At 46.9% G+C, this 15,734-nt stretch overlaps 1 long non-coding RNA gene across 26 annotated transcripts in view; it reads left to right on the forward strand.

Annotated features, from left to right (window-relative positions):
• LOC310902736 overlaps positions 1-15,734 on the forward strand; it is a 25,385-nt gene continuing 9,651 nt past the window's right edge. For 2 of the 26 annotated variants that reach the window (XR_014586937.1, XR_014586938.1), the window contains exons 1-5: positions 3-336; positions 433-688; positions 2,381-2,460; positions 2,568-13,928; positions 14,511-14,590. This is a non-coding gene — a long non-coding RNA (uncharacterized lncRNA). Of the gene's footprint in view, positions 337-432; positions 689-2,380; positions 2,461-2,567; positions 14,591-15,734 lie in introns of all 26 variants that reach the window. The other 24 variants (XR_014586940.1, XR_014586941.1, XR_014586949.1 and 21 more) reach the window with 21 other exon arrangements.

Here is a 15,734-nt window from a genome sequence, read left to right on the forward strand (position 1 = left end):
CGCAGCCAGCAGAGACTTGCTCTCAGATGGCCTCTGGCAACTCCAGCTGGGCACAGGGCACCATGCGCAGGCAAAACACTACCTTTGCCCTCAGTGCTCTTGTGGAGGGGGCTGGCTGTTTGCAAGCACCCAGGTGAAATGAAAATGCAGCCACCCTCAGCTTATCCCAGGGCCAGCTGTGCCTCCCAGGTGCATCCTAGTACAGCCAGCCTGGTGGTATTTTCAAAAATTAAAGCCCAAGTCCTGGAGCCACAAATATTTTAAAAAATAAGATGTTATGTATGCTAAGAGCTTGAAAATGCACATGGTGGAGGCTAAAGCTCCAGAAACTGAAAGGTAAGGGGAATAAGCCCAATTATTTTTTCCATGTTGAGCACAATTTAATGGTTTTGGTGACCTAAATCATGACCCTGAATGGGTCTGCTCCTTCAGGGCAAGCCAGAGGAGAAGGAAATACCACAGTCACCAGGAGCTTTCAAAATGTGCTCCGTGTTTGACAAGTGTTTGCAATAGCAGGAAGAAGAATTTTCAGCTGCTTCTTGCAAGTGTCCAAAGGCTCATTTCTGTACACTTGAACCAGGGTTTTCTCATTCCATGGGTCCAGCAGCAACAGCATTTTGAAACTGGGCAAAACTTCAGACACATCTTGACCAACTGGAAAGGAAGGACGTACACCAGCTCTGCTGGGGTGAGCTATTTTTATTTACTCCATGACAAATTAAGTAAGGGGATTGCAGAAAGGAGGAAAAAATAATTGTAGGCAGATACAAAATAAAAATGGGGAATTTATGTTTTTAATATCTGGATTTCACAAGAGGCAGGCAGGCTTTCCCCCAAGCTCACACAAACACTGAGAGCACCAGGGTGCTTCGGAGCCAGCAGCCTTCCCAGTCAATTTCTATTTTCCATCAAATGCAATAGTAACTTTCCCGTAAACAAGCATGTTCTTCAAGCCAAAGAGGCTGGAGGCAATGCCTGAGAAAAAAAAACAAACAGTCCCAAACATTTTTTTAAGCACTTAATTACAGTTCTCAAAGGCTGTATAATAGAATCTTTGAGGTAGTCTCTAAAGAAATGGGATGCAAAATTGTTTTATAATGTTCACCAAATTTTGTTATTGTTACTAACCAAAGCTCTGTAAATTTTCTAAAATGGGTCCACAAAGCATTAAGATACGTTTTATAGCCAGAGAGACTGGTATATCATCCCATCTGACCCATTGTCTAATTCAAATCCCATCTGACCTTTGCATGGAGTTCTGTAATGTGTGTTTGACTATTTGCTCATCTTTCAGAAAGGCAGTCAGGGCTTGAGGACAACAGGAGATAGAGGAGCTACTACCACCTGTGGTTTGCTTACAGTTTTGTTTAAAAACAAAAAAAATATATATATAATACAAAACACAAAAATAAGATGTTTAATTTCCAGAGTACAGAGGAAATCTTAACTGTCTTTAAAGAGCTTGTAAAAGTAATCACAGAAAGATTAAAAAATACAGTCTCTAACACTCTTACTGCCTTTCACCCTTATAACAATGCAACTGATGGAACTGAAAATGAGGTTAAGAAGTGGGGATAAAAATTCCAAGTCTGGCCCACAGATATCTCAAAATTTTATTGGCATCAATACAAAGTTCCTGAAGGACAGATTTAAAACAAACAAAAAATTTAAAAGGTCAGGAATAAAAAAAAATAACTATTTTAAAAAATACATCAAATATATGAGATGAAAATAAATAAATTGATCATGCCTAGGGAGTGAAGAGAATTCACTCCTGAAAAAGCAAGAAGTCTCAGGAAGGTCTGCTTTCCCAGAGCAGTAAGCAGACTTCGACTGACCTGACTGCAACTTTGCCTTTTGCACCAGCTAAAATCTGGCTTCAACAGTATCTGGTGCTTGTCAAAGCATCCCCAAAGGGCCCCCAAAAGTGTACATATTACTTGCAATCCACTGCTGAACTTGTCCTGTGTTATTCTGCTACTGTGGTCAAGTGACTCCAGAAACAAAGCTGGGGAAATTTAATACCTTTTATTAGAAGGGTTGGATACACAATGCAAGAAGCTAATACATGTGGGGTTTTGTTTGTTTGTTTGTTTTTATTTTTGTTTTACCATTTTGGCTTTGAAAGGCAGAAAAGTTGCTGGTGTGCCCAGAAGCCTGTTGTTTTTATTTATTTTTTTTGCCATATCAACCTAAGATTGTGCCACTATTGATGGTATTGACACACCTGAACACGCAAATGGCTGCATGACCTCTTCACTGTAAGCTTGACTTTGTAAACTTCATGCTCTCTATTGCTGCATGGCTGACGCACACTGTGGAGGCTCCCATGAGGTCTGCTTGTGCTTTACCAATATTAAATCTGGCCTCATATTTGCAGATTCTCCCTTCGGTTCATGCAGGGACAGTTCAAGGGACACTACTGCAGTGACAAGGCTGGGGACTGGGAGGATAGCACAGGTGAGACCCAAAGCCACATCTGAAGCCTTCCGTAAGACTCAGCAGTGTCCCAGAGAAAAGGGGCAATTTCTAGGCTAACAGCTTTTCCCCCCTCATTTTTGTTTCAGAAAAACCTTTTCCTTCTGGCATCACAAAGCATTTTCCATCTGCAGCTCTCAAAGAGCCTCAGCAAGACAACTAGCATGCTTTTGCCTTTGTGCAGAATGCAAAGCTGATGCTGTGGCCAGGAAGCACTTTGGGAACAGATCTAGTCTCCTGGGCCCCAGGCTGGCCCCAGTCTCCATCTACCTGGTCTGGTTCTCAAGTCAGCCTGGCTCAGGGGAACTGCAAAGGTTTCTAGGGAGAAGTCCTCCTTAGCCATCACACTTAGAAGGTGGTATGCCTAGGAGCAAGGGAGCTTAGAGGCCTTCAAAAGCTCCGGTTCATCCTCAGCCTGTGCTACCATGATTCCATTATCCCATATTATAATAGTAGAGGATATTTCCTCTGAATGGTCTTGACTCACTGTGGCAGTAACTTGCACAGGCTCACGCTGTTACCGAACTCTTTTGAGAGTCCAGAAAGTGAGTGCAGGTGCAGAGCAGTTGTTGCCAGCACGCTCTGACAGGGCACCAAAAGGGATGGAAGTGCTGAGGGGTGGGTACCTGTGGATGACCCACCTCTTGAGAATCACAGGAAAGTGTGTGTGTGTTTGAGGGGGGAAGAGAGGATGCTGTGCCATCGAAGGACCAGCAGGATGAGCTTGGAGAAGCAGAACAGTCAGGGTGGGAGGGGAATTATGTGCAGCACTCCAGGAAGGTGTAACAAGGAAGAGCAGGACTGAGCAAGTCAAAGCACATTCCTCACCAGCTGGCAGGAGACAAGATCACCCTGTACGTGAGAGGGACCATGCCAGCTCCCAGCACGAGCACCATGCCCCATCTGCCTGCCAGCCGCACCTCGCTCCTGTCCCCATGCACCTCGAAGGAAATTTGGGCTCCCATGCTTTCCCCTGGGGACCAGGAGCCCAGGCCATGTGCTGCTGCTTGGCCTGGACACAGCCACTGTCCTTCAGAGAGGCTTGTGTGGGCCACCACAGACTGAGTCACAGGGAGTCAAAGATACCCTGCTGTAGTGGCCTTAGGGCTAGTAGCTGGAGGGGAAAGGTCTTTGGATTCGAGAGGTCTGGAGCTCAGTGGACAAGAGGCAGGAAAAACAGGAAGGCGGCCCAGCAGAGCAGTGTAAATGATGGCTCATGGGTGTCTTTGGCAGGCCTGAGGAATCCGAGAAAACTCTACATGGGAGCTGCTGAAATAGGTTCCTGTTGCACCACAGGCATGCATTTTGTTTCCTCTTCAGGCTCCCTGTGCTCCCCTCAATATTATTACTATCAGGAATATTTGGAAACAAAACCCCATTTCAAACTGAGCAAAATCAAGCCCTTTCATTAAGAAATCTGCCCAGTGGCATGCTTTGATCTTTTTTAGCTGAACCCATCAGCAAGCTCGGCAGGAGCTGCAAATAGCCCCGGCTGGTTTACAGCTGGCCAGCCTGCACTGAAGCAATTTTGCTTGTCTCTGGTGCCGAGACTGATTGGCTTGGAGTCCCTTTTGTAACACGGGCAGGAGGAGCTTTATCTGCGGGTTTTACATGATCCTGTGATCTTTTCCTTCGCTAATTTGCCATACGGCCTAATGAGTGTGCAGAGGCATGCGTCGCCCGGGATGGCTGCAGGCCTCCGCTCGGCAGCCGGCAGATGGTGCTCCCACCTCACCGCTCCGCGCCGTGTCCAGGCTTTGCAGGGGATCCTGGCATAAAAAACCTCACCTCTCCTCCAGGCCAAAGCACCCGGAGTCCCCAGCACGGGTAAAACCCATGAAAAGCTGAGAGACGTCACAGCAGAGGAGCAGAGACACGTGCGGAGGGCTGGCAGCGGCCTGACACGTGCTCTCTGCGGCCACCACACGTGTCTCGTGGCACACTCATCCCTGGGCAGCGCGGTGGCTGCTGCTGAGTCCTCTACTGACACTTTGGGAAAGGCCAGGTGCTCACTGACCCTCGAGAGGGAGATGGATGCTCTGCAAAGGAGATCTTGAACCACATTGTCACACTCGTGCCTCCTGATAGATCCTAGGACGACCCCCTAGGTCAGGGGCCCGCAGTCCTGGCTCAGCTGTTTGCCCTAAAACAGTAGTAAATACTGTGCTGGCACAAGCCCAGCGAGGTCCTTTTCTCTTTGCCTACGGATGACTAACATGACTAACCCTCGGCATTTACCCGCGATGAGTCAGGCCTGCAAAATCATGAGACTGGCTTGAGAATAATACACAGTGAGAGCTATTTGTGTCCAAGCCTTTAAGGTACTCTTGGGGCTTGTTTCCTCTGGAATTGGCAGGGCTGGGAACATGCTGTTCTTGCAAATGAAAGGCAAGCTGAGAGTCCCGAGCTGCAGGCGATGAGGCTTTCTGATGAGCATCAAATGTCAAAAAGCTCGCGATAGATTATATGAGGCAGGAAGGCTGAGAAGGCATACAGGCCTCTCTGAGTTGCCCCAAACTTGCTGAGTAGGGGTCCTGGCTGTTTGCATGAGAGATCTCATGCAATCAGTGTTCATGCATTAAAATACTGGATCTTTCTTGCTCTGTCCTTGGCCAAAATCTTCCCTTGGCTTTCATTGTGTTGCTCATTTCCACCTTGGGAGTGGCTGCACTGCAGCAATGAGCATCAGACCAGCCTATGGGGTGCTGTGGCTCTCAGTGAGCTGTAAGGAAAGCTGAATCCTTTCCTCATAAAACGCAGGGCTCAGGTTCTGGCTCTAGCGTCAGTGTCCATTTGTACTGACCAGGATCATCTCTTCTGCCAAAATAGTCAGTCAGCCCCAATAAAAGGTGATGATCAGGAGTTTGGAGGTTGAATCAGACAGCTGGGATGAAGAAACAGCTTCAAGACATTCAGGGTAAACTGGCACCATGTATTACAAATCTTTTGCAAATACCATTGCTGACGAAGACAGAATCCAGATCCTGTCAAAATCTTAAGTATGAGGCACTTTTTTCTTTTTGATGGCTGTTAGAAAAATGTTGTGGACACTGTTGTTGGACAACCTTGACCTCTGTTCTAAATGTCCCAAGAAAAAGGCTGCTACATAAGTAGCAAAGTAGCACTTTTTTTTGCCCGTTGGGAATAAGACCCTTGGCTTTCATACTGTCAACCTGTTTTCCCCACTGATGAGGGCTGCCAGAAAGAGGAGTGTTGTTGAAGCATAATGCTTTCTGAAGGAGGTATTGCTTCTCCTGTCTAAAGGAATGAGGCTAAGAGCATGGGCTAAGGCCTTTTGAAGCTGAACAGATTTTCCTTGAAGCCCTAAAAAGTAGACATCCAGAGACTGAAGGAAAGAGAAATGTGGCAAGAAACAATAACCCTTTGCTGAGTGTGAATGTTGAAGCCCACTTAGGAAAGAGGGGTTCACTCTGGTCAGGTGCTGCTGAGGGGTGTCAGTACATGACAGCAAACTGTTCTGGCCATGCTACGTTCATTTGTCACAACTGATAGCACTCAAGCTTGCTTGTACCACTGTTTTACAGTCATTCGTGTCTGACCTCCATCATGGCAGCATCCAAAGACATGGTCCACTGCAGCCTCCCAGTACACTTATGAAACATCAGCTGTTGAGTAGAGGCTGGCAAGTGCAGCATGGCACAGGTAACGACTTGCCCAGAGTCGGGCAATGAGGTGATGTATCGTATGATACATCTGAGCTGAAAACAGAGCAGAGCGGAGCCTGCTACCTGGGAGAGGAAGGGGAGGGAGGTTGCTCCCTACAGCATGTCAATGCTGAGACAGGGGGTACCCTACTGAGGTGGGTGCAAGGTCATCCTGTGAAATGGGAGACTTCTGGCCAGGGGCTGCTTGGGGCTGGGAGCTCAGTGAACTGAGATGGCACCCTACCAGGTGCAAAAGAGGATCCTGTATGAAGTGAGCTCTTCCCAAGCACCAGAGTTTATTTGGTGACCTGCTTCTGGTCTCAGAGTGCATATCAACAGTGATGTTGCACCAGTTTTACAGTAATACATGCAAAGTAGGAATGAGCCCTGTGTTTAGAGGACACAGAGCATTCATTACACCATCCATGTCACACCAATAGAGAGCAGGCCAAAAAAAAAAAAAAGCAACTGCTACCACATAAGAAGACTAATGTTGATATTAATCCATCACCAGGTGAAATTTTCTGGAGTTAGGTACTTCAGGTAACTTTGTTGTTACCTGTTACCACCACAAAAGTCATGCTAACTCCCAGAGTTTCTGCTGCCAGCCTTCATAGCAGTACACGTTCGGAAGAAGAATCCCACCCTTCCTCTGCTCAGCTTTCAGAAATACGGCAAAATGATTCAGACCTCACGTCACCAGGGTGAGTGAAGAGTAATAAATACATAACCCTTGGTGGCAGTGAAGGCACGAACTTGGGGCGTGCGGTCCCTGCAGTTCCCTCTCCTACACGGGGATGGCGATGCTGTCTCAGCTCTTCTTTCCGCCGACAATGCACACTGTGCGCTCTGTGAAGGGCTCTTTTTTTAGCACCACAGGGCGTGCTGATAGATGATTGCACATGACAGGAGTCATTCTTACAGCTAGAGTCTGTCTGCTCTTGCTACGTCCGAAGCCTTGCATGCAGCTGCCGGAACAGCCCTACCCGCCTGGGTTCTGTAAGAAGAGAAAGAACAAAATGTCTTCAGGAATTAAGTGTGGCTGGTTTCTGGGAGGCTTTTTTTTATGCCTATTTACAGACTGTATCAGTGATTGTTAGGTGGTGATGCTCACGGGAGAGAGCACATCCTGCTCAGGAAACAGGGTCTTCTAATTCCAGCTCAGACTTTGAGCATGGATAAATTATTCCCCTTTCACATGCCCCAGTCTTCCTCCACAGCCTAAGTGTCTACTTAAACTGTAAGCATTTGGAGACAGTGAGTATCTTCCAGTTTGGGTTTGTAGAGCACCTGGCAAAATAGGGACCTTGATCTTGATTGCAGCTTTCACTCATTATTTTAATAATAAGCATCAAAGTCATCATATAAATTAATTTACCTGAACACTCCCTTGGCATTATTGCCTCTAGATCATGTGTGATAAGAAATGATGGAGGAAACTGTGCGTGTGTGCACGTGTGCATGTCTGTGTGTGTAAAACCCCTTTCTGAGTTTGGAGTGACTGGAGGTGTGACACTTGGGCTGTAGGCAGAGGTGACTGCCCTCCAAGTGGCAGCACCGCACCTCAGGCGTGATGTGTGTGCCATCTCCGCTGCCTGCCACAAGGTTTCTTCCGTGTGGGAAGAAGGAGTCAGCTCCCGGGCTTGGAACCCAAAGGATGATTTTGTAGCAGTTGTGGTGGTTCTCTGCAGAGAGCACCTCCTTAGAGAGGGGGACACACCGGCACTGGAGGGTGACCAGTACCTCCATTACACGTGGCTACAAGGGATACTGGTTGATCCATCTGATAAAAAAAAAAAAAAAAAAATTGTGCAGATAGGGAACTCCAGTCCCTTCCCTGTTTTTCATTGTTCATTAGAAACATCACTGGAAGTAGGAGGTGTCAGTTCATAAGAGAAACTCCCTTTTGACTAAAAGAATCCTGGCAAAGGACTTTTTAAACAGGGACGTTTGTCATTTTTCCATGAGTAATGTGAGGAGCTGTCCTGGTTCCAGTTAGGACAGAGTTAATTTTTCCTCCTAGTAGCTGGTAGGGTGCTATGTTTTGGATTAGGATGAGAAGAGCGCTGATAACATGCTGATGTTTTAATTGTTGCAGAGCAGTGTTTACACCAGGCCAAGGACTTTTCGGCTTCTCGCTCTGTCCTGCCAGCGAGCAGGCTGGGGGTGCAGCAGGAGCTGGGAGGGGACAGACCCAGGACAGCTGACCCAAACTGGCCAAAGGGGTATTCCATACCATCTGACGTCATGCTAAACAATATATAGGGGTGGCTGGCCAGGGTGGGGGGCCGGCTGCTCGGGGATGGGCTGGGCATCGGTCAGCGGGTGGTGAGCAATTGCATTGTGCATCACTTGTTTTTTACACATTATTATTATTAATATTATTATCATTATCACTATTATTATTATTATTGTTATTATTATATTCCTGTCTTAATAAACTGTCTTTATCTCAACTCACAGGCTTCACTTTCCCGTTTCTCTCCCCCATCCCAGAGAGGGAGGGGGGAGGGTGAGCGAACGGCTGTGTGGTGTTTAGCTGCCAGCCGGGTTAAACCACAACAGGAGCACTAATACTGCTTCCCCTGTTATTAAGAGAGCAAACTTCCCTCCTAGCACAGCAAAAGAGTGAACCCCACTGTGCACCTCAACTCCAATGGGATGTTGTCCAGCTTTGCTGGGCTGCCTGGAGCGTACAGTCTCTACCAGAGAAAGACAGTTTCATTTGTGTATTCCTTTTCTTGATGAAGACATCAGCCAGTCATCCAGAAGACCTGGTGTTTCTCACTGTGCTTCTTCAGGCCACTTTTGTGTCTTCTGTGTCTCTCTGCCCCAGTTTAGCAAACCCACATCGACACTGCACGGAATCTCTCTGGCGACAGCAGGCATCCTGAAGCAACAGTGAAGCTCTGTTCCTCATCTGCCAGTTAGTTTCTAATCCAGGCTTTGCTATTTTTATCCAGTTAGGATTTCTCCACTCCCTTAATAAATATATATTGTGGCACTCTATCAAGTGTCTGGCCAAAGAAGAGCAGTTTGCAATCATTTCTGGCCGTACTGACCCTGAGCAGTTGCATTGATGATATAGAAGGGCAGAGCGCTGAGGGGTCCTACCATGCCCGCTGTCTTCCCCATGCACTGAAGGAGTACGCACCCTACATGTCACAAGAAAGGACCTTCCTCGATGTCCCAACAGAAGAGGAACTGTCCCCACTGCCATGTCCTCTCGTGACATCAGCCCCAGTGTGTCCTCCGTGTGCTACTTCTGGTCTGGACCACCACCAGACGTTGCTGAGGCTTCATCTGAGCTGAGTCAAAGCACACATTCAAAATGTGATAAGCCCTGTAATAATGGGGAGAAGGCGGCCTCAGGCATGCCATTTGTAATAACAGCTAAATAGTGAGCTGTTTGAAGTGAAGTGGAGCTTGGAGCTGTTCTCCCTTTGCCTCTGCTGGGTTATCTTGAGTGGAAAAAAGCCAAAATTTCCAAGGTACTAGTGACCACAAGTGAGTTTCTAAGAACAGAACTCCTAAGGAAAAAAATCAAAAAAACTCTCTAATCCTGATTTCCAGGAAAATAATAATAATAATAATAATAATAATAATGGTGTCCCTGCTCTATGAAAACTGATCCCTTCACAGTATTTTTGGCAGGATTTCTAAAATCACCTTCAACGTATGTAAAACTAGGGCTGGATGTCTTCTATTCAGGGCTAAAATTATGGTTCATTCTCTTATGTTCACCCAAATACATTAATAAGTTTTTTTCAAGCATTGTTAGGGCTCATCTATGCTCTTTGGATAGCTCATACTGAAATCAGCACCAGCTTGTAACTTCTCTGCTGAGGAAAGGTGAACTGACCCCTAATGGAGAGGCAGGCAGAACCTCAGCTGTGCCTCCTTCCCTCTTCCAGGTGTGGGGATTGAGGTGCTGGAGGATGGAGGGCAGCTGAACAGTGGGGCTCTGCTATAAAAGGAGCCTGCTGGGACAGGAGCCTTCAAAAGGCTGGAAGAAGAAGATTGAGAATAAGAATGTGTAGGCTGTTGCTGATGTGATGTGCTGGGGGATGATAGGCTGCAGCAAAACTCTTAGTGTACAACTAGGGACTGAATGTCAGAAGTTGTGTCTGTGGGTTAGGCAGCTGTTTAAGTCTTGTAAAACAGCTGCTAGATAAAAGGGGAAGTGGATGTATTTGGAAACTACCTATTATGACTGGTACCATCTAGGGGAAGGGGAGCATAACAAAGCACGGTCTGCTCTCAGGGAAGAAAATATGATTTTGCTGAGGAGGGGATTAACTTTTGCAATTCTCCCTAGCTTCTAGCTGTTTTCTGGGATTAGGTATGCTCTGGTGAGAGAGGAAAAGGTCTTAGGGTATGGGATTAGGAACCAGAAGCAATCCTGAGGGTCTACAGCTTGTAAGTATTTCTGAAAGTCTGGAATAGCCTGTCCTCAGGGAAAGGAGCGACTTGGTTTCTACGGCCATATATGCAATGAGGGCTTCAGAAGTCTTCTGTCCTGATGATGTGGTAATCTGATCTCCTACGTGTCATGTCTCTGCTTATTGCTGGGATACCATCAGGGTCTCGAAGCTTGTGAATTGGTTCTGTGGACATAGCCTCTGTCTGAAGTGCTTCTGTGCCCCCCTCCCAAGGGTCTGGGGGAGCTTTGTTTCTTAGGTCTCTGCACTCTAATGGTGGATCTGTAGGCTCTTCCTACACCAGAGCAGCTCAGCTGCAAGGTCCTGTTGCCCAAGCCAGGACATTTCTCAGCTGGTGACCTTGCAGGCACTGTGCTGGAGGGCAGAGCTTAGGCAGTGTCATCTGAGGAGCTGGAGGCTAGGGCCACCCTGTGATGAGATCTGTCCCTGAGCTGCTATCTTGGTTGGGTGATTTCAGACTTAGGAGTGTTTGTGTGCTGGCGGTGCCAGGCCAGTTCATTTCACTTAGGTAACCCCTGCGCTCCTCCCGTGTCAGAGCGTGTGATGTGCATCCATCAGCTGGTTTCCTTGTTGCCTGGTATCAGTCTTATCGCCCGTGAAGTTTACTGTTCTTTGGTTTCTGTGATCAGCCAAAGATTCAGCAACTCTCTGGCCCTGCTGTTTGCAGGCAAACAGAAAATCTGGCACTTTTGTTAGTGTGACCATGTCCCTGTGGTAGTTGACAGGCTGTCTGAGGTAAAATTGCAGATGTTTGATCTTCAAACAGTGTCCATAGGGAATCTTACTAGCTCTGAACAGCTACTGTCTCCTTTGATATCTGAAGAGTAGATATCCTAGCTGAAAGGTTTCCAATAACTACATTTTCCTTGCTGTTTCATCACTAAGCAAATAAAGCAATGGCAAACCTTTGTATTGCTTAATTATCTATATTTTTTTAAAGTATTTTTATCTTGAGTTGACTTCCCATCTCCACAGGCAAAATGTTCTTAGGCAAAAGTGCATAACCAAATAGGCCTTGTGATGCTTCGAAATAACTGACCCCCCTAAGCCTCTGGTGATGGAGGGCAGTTCCAGTTATTCCTTTAACACGTGCAGCAACATCGCCTAAGCTGCAGCGGGGTTGTGTTGCACAAGGCTCTGTGAGGTGGGGACTAATCCCTCCTGTGATGAAGGAGTAAGAGGACACGGCTAAAGTTCCTCTGCAGGTCACTGGCAGAGTGCGAAGGAGCATCCGAACTTCCTGAGCCCTAGACTAGTTCACGTTTCATGCATCGGGTGGGGGGAGAAAAAAAAAACAAAAAAACAAACCTTGATCTTCATGAGAATGAAGGAGGCAAGGGGGAAGCGGGAACTTGTGCACTGCTGGTGGAGGAGCTGGTATGTTCACCTCGTTGCATGTAGGGCCAGACCAGAGACACTTCTCTGGGGCGAGGGAGTGGATGTCCCTGGAGTTTAATGTGAGTGGGTGTATTGTTCGGTACAGGTTCCCTCATCCACTCTATCTGCTCTGTAACTAATTTAGCTCCTAAACTGCTGGCATTTAATCGTGAGGCTCTTGATGGCTTCTCTCTAGTAACTCTGGTGGTGCAGCCTTGGAGAACTCCCACGTGATACTTGGGGCTTTTTCAATGCCTCCCTGCCAGACAAAGTGCCATCTGCTTGGGTGCCCAGCTGCTGGCAGCTGCGGTTTGGCAGCATTAGAGGCACGGCAGAGGGAGAGCACGGGGGGAGGCAGAGACAGGTGTTACCTTCTGAAGTAGGAAGGCTTCTGTTTGAAACGGGGACTTGATAACATTTTGGCACTGATAGGGAGCATTTGGAAAGGGGTCCCCTTAGCATGTGGGATGTCACCAAGCGTAAAGCTTTCTGTGAAGTCTGAGGTAGAGGTCGAAGTGTCAAAGCTAAGCAAAATGTTCAGGACTGTCTCAGCACAATTGACATCACCTGTTTCACACAGACAAAAGAGATAGGAGGAAAAAAGGAAAGTGAGATTTGAGAACTTCAAGTGAGTAAAAATTCATGACTAATACCCTTAAAGCAGAGCTGAGCTAGCTCACTTTTCCATTTATCTCTGATCACACCTGGCTTGATTCCTTTTGCTTGGGCATTAAATGAATTCAACGGCTGCAGGCATTGTGTGGGCTCAGGAAGTACCACAGGCTGGGGATCTTCTTTTGCTCTCCACATCGGGTGCTGGGCAAAAAAAGTGAAGTGCTTCGTGGTCTGCCTGAAGCCAGCTGATAATTGCAAATGTTTGCTGATTGCAGCTCACTTGGGCTGCCAGAACTGGCTGCCCAAACTGAGAAAGCGCTCACAGCCAGGACCTAACCTGGGATGACGGTGGTGGTGGGGAAACAGCAGAAAAACACTGCTTCTTGCCTTAATAAATCATGCTGTTGCTCATATCAGCTTGGTGGGGTTGAAGGAGCTATCAGAGATGACAGGAAGCACGCTTGCTGAAGCAGAAAGTTTTGCTTGAGTGCTGTTTCAGCTAGGCATGTGTTAGCACCGTGCTCACAGGGGTCAGGTGTGCATGTGAAACTTCAGTGATCGAGGCTGGAACACCACCAGGAAATCTGGAAGCATATTTCACCTGTCACAGCCTTTGTCTCTTTGGTTCAATCATTCCCATCATTGTTTGGACAGAAGGTTTTGAGACTATAACCCAGGAGCAGGGTTCAAAAGACCCGCGTTGGGTTCTCAGTTTTGCCATGAATGCCTTGGGCTGCCTCACACGAGGCACTTCTGTGCCTGCATCGGGATTTGGGGTTTTGCCTCTTGGGCTACAGGCTCTCTGTAGGGCTGGAGCCGCTTTTATGTGCGAGACTGTGTAACCTAGTTCAAGCCTTTCAGAACTTAAGTGGGAGGAGTGATCATCACAGACGATGAGGCTACTGGTAGTTATTAAAAAGAAGGGTCTGGATGTAATATGACTGTTCTTCCTTAGGCCTCTAAGCATCTGCTGCTGGCTGTGGTTAGTCAGAGGATGCTTTTGGTGTTACTCAAGCTCATTTTGTTGCAATAATGATTCAAACAAGCTCACGTTCTTTATGTCTAATCTGGAGAAATCTGCTCCTTAAGTGGAGGCACAGACATGACAGCCCTGGAGAGATGGGAACACAGATTACCTGGAGGCAGATTCAGGGGGAGGCTTACAAGGTAAAATGTTGTTGTGCCTTGCAACACTTGTTGTTTTTCCGCATTAGAAGTGCTGAATCTGCATAGTTTCCCTGGACATCAGTGGCAGCCCTGAGACATCACCTGTGGAGACACCTGAAATAAGCACATTCTGTAGAAGAATTGAAGGCTGAAGTGACAGGCTGCTTCTGTAGAAAGTCTAATGGCGAGGTTGTGTCTGACAGTCTGGGGTCCCCTGCCACAATGAAGCATGCAGAGAAGACACGTAGGTGATGGAGCAGATGGCAGCTGGCTTGCTCTCACGTGGGACCTTCTCCCTTTGCCCTTACAAATATGCATGTGGTTCCTGTCAAATCCTTCTGCAGGGCTGGCTTTGACTGCATTTTTTACAGCACGTTTCAGGGGGAGGAATATATTCCCCACACCCACCAGTTCCCTCTGGCAAGCGGTGGCAAGGATTTTGTGTGGATTTCAACAGATCATTTCATGGCCAGTGGCTTGTTTGGTCAAAGAAGCTGTCCTATGCTAACACCATCAGTCCTAGTGGTGTCTGCAGGACCCAGCACCAATATCTGAGTGCCACGCTGTCTTTAATATGTTTCTTCCAAACAAGTGTTATAAATTCCTTTTTCCTTGTTAGCAGAAGACATAGATCACAACTTTTATTTCTTAAAATATCTTTTATTAGCTGTTGTTATTAATAGAATCAAGCTGTTATGTGAAGAGTTACCTGCTATTACTAACAACATGTTCACTTGCATATTCATTCATGCTCACTGTTACCCAGCTGGAGCAACTGTTGGGAGGCCAACCCCAACAAGCACACTTGGAAGCAGAAGGTCATCCTGATGCACCAGTGGTTTCTAGGTAGGTGTTTAGAAATTCCTTCGGAGGGCACTTTGTTTCATCAGGTGCGCACATAACTATGTAGTCTTCACCTGCGTATAGCAGCCAACGCCCTCAAGGGTGTGTGAACGAAGTTATACAACCTGTTGTAGATGATAATGTCTGCTGGCAGCTGTGTGCAGTATCAGGCTCTGGTGGTCTAAATTTATCAGTTCTTGCGAATTCATCAGGATTACTAGCCTCCGGAATTAATCAGTCCTTGGGATCCTTCCACATAGTATCTTCTTAGCACAATTCTTTCTTCTCTTTGGCCTGTGATGTTTCTTTGTCACTATTTCTCCATTCAAATTTATAGAAACATATAGAACTTACACACAAAATTGCACAAAAAGGGGCTTTTATGACACCAGAGGTCATTGCTTTACTGGCATGGTGGAAGGCAAACTTACCTGGCCAGGAGATAGGACTAGGGGAACATGCAGCCCACTTGAAATGAAATCTGTGCTGTCTGTCCCTGTAAAAGCCCCATGCCTTTGAGCTGAAATCAGGAGCATCATTGCCTCTGACAGATACCAATATGCATAGCACTCAGCCCCTGCAGCACAGACTTGTTGCCAAAGTATGTCCTTGACAGAGTCCATGATATTGTGGCATGAGGTGAGCTTGAGTTCATTGGGAATAAGGTGGATGGTAGGTAGATGGATCAGTACTTGGGCATGCCAATGCTACTGTCTCCATCTTTCTGTGGGTGAAGTCCATGTTTATCTCCAGCTGGCCTCAGAGCCTCTATCCCATACCTCCTGACTCAGAAAAGCCTCCATGCCACAGCTCTCCTTGGTGTTTTGAGGACTGTTTGGGTTCTGCCCACCACCTTTGCTGCCCTTTGCAACAACTTTTTTGCCCTGGATCTCTCCATCCATGGGGATGTAATGTAATGTCCCTTCCTATTTTAAAGCCTTTACTTGGGCTTGTGACCAATCCTACTAACCTTCCTGTTTCCCCTTCTGACAAAAAATGGTTTGGTTACACACTTTAAAGAGGTCTAAACACACGTTCAGGTAGACTAATGCTAGTTTCTGACTTTTAATAGTATCCATGGATTTTTGTCTCATGTCAGCATTTCAGGGCACTCCTTCTGATGCTCTGGAGCCGAATGTGGATACGC

Source organism: Anser anser, assembly GCF_964211835.1.
Source record: "Anser anser genome assembly, chromosome: 7".
Taxonomy (NCBI): domain Eukaryota; kingdom Metazoa; phylum Chordata; class Aves; order Anseriformes; family Anatidae; genus Anser; species Anser anser.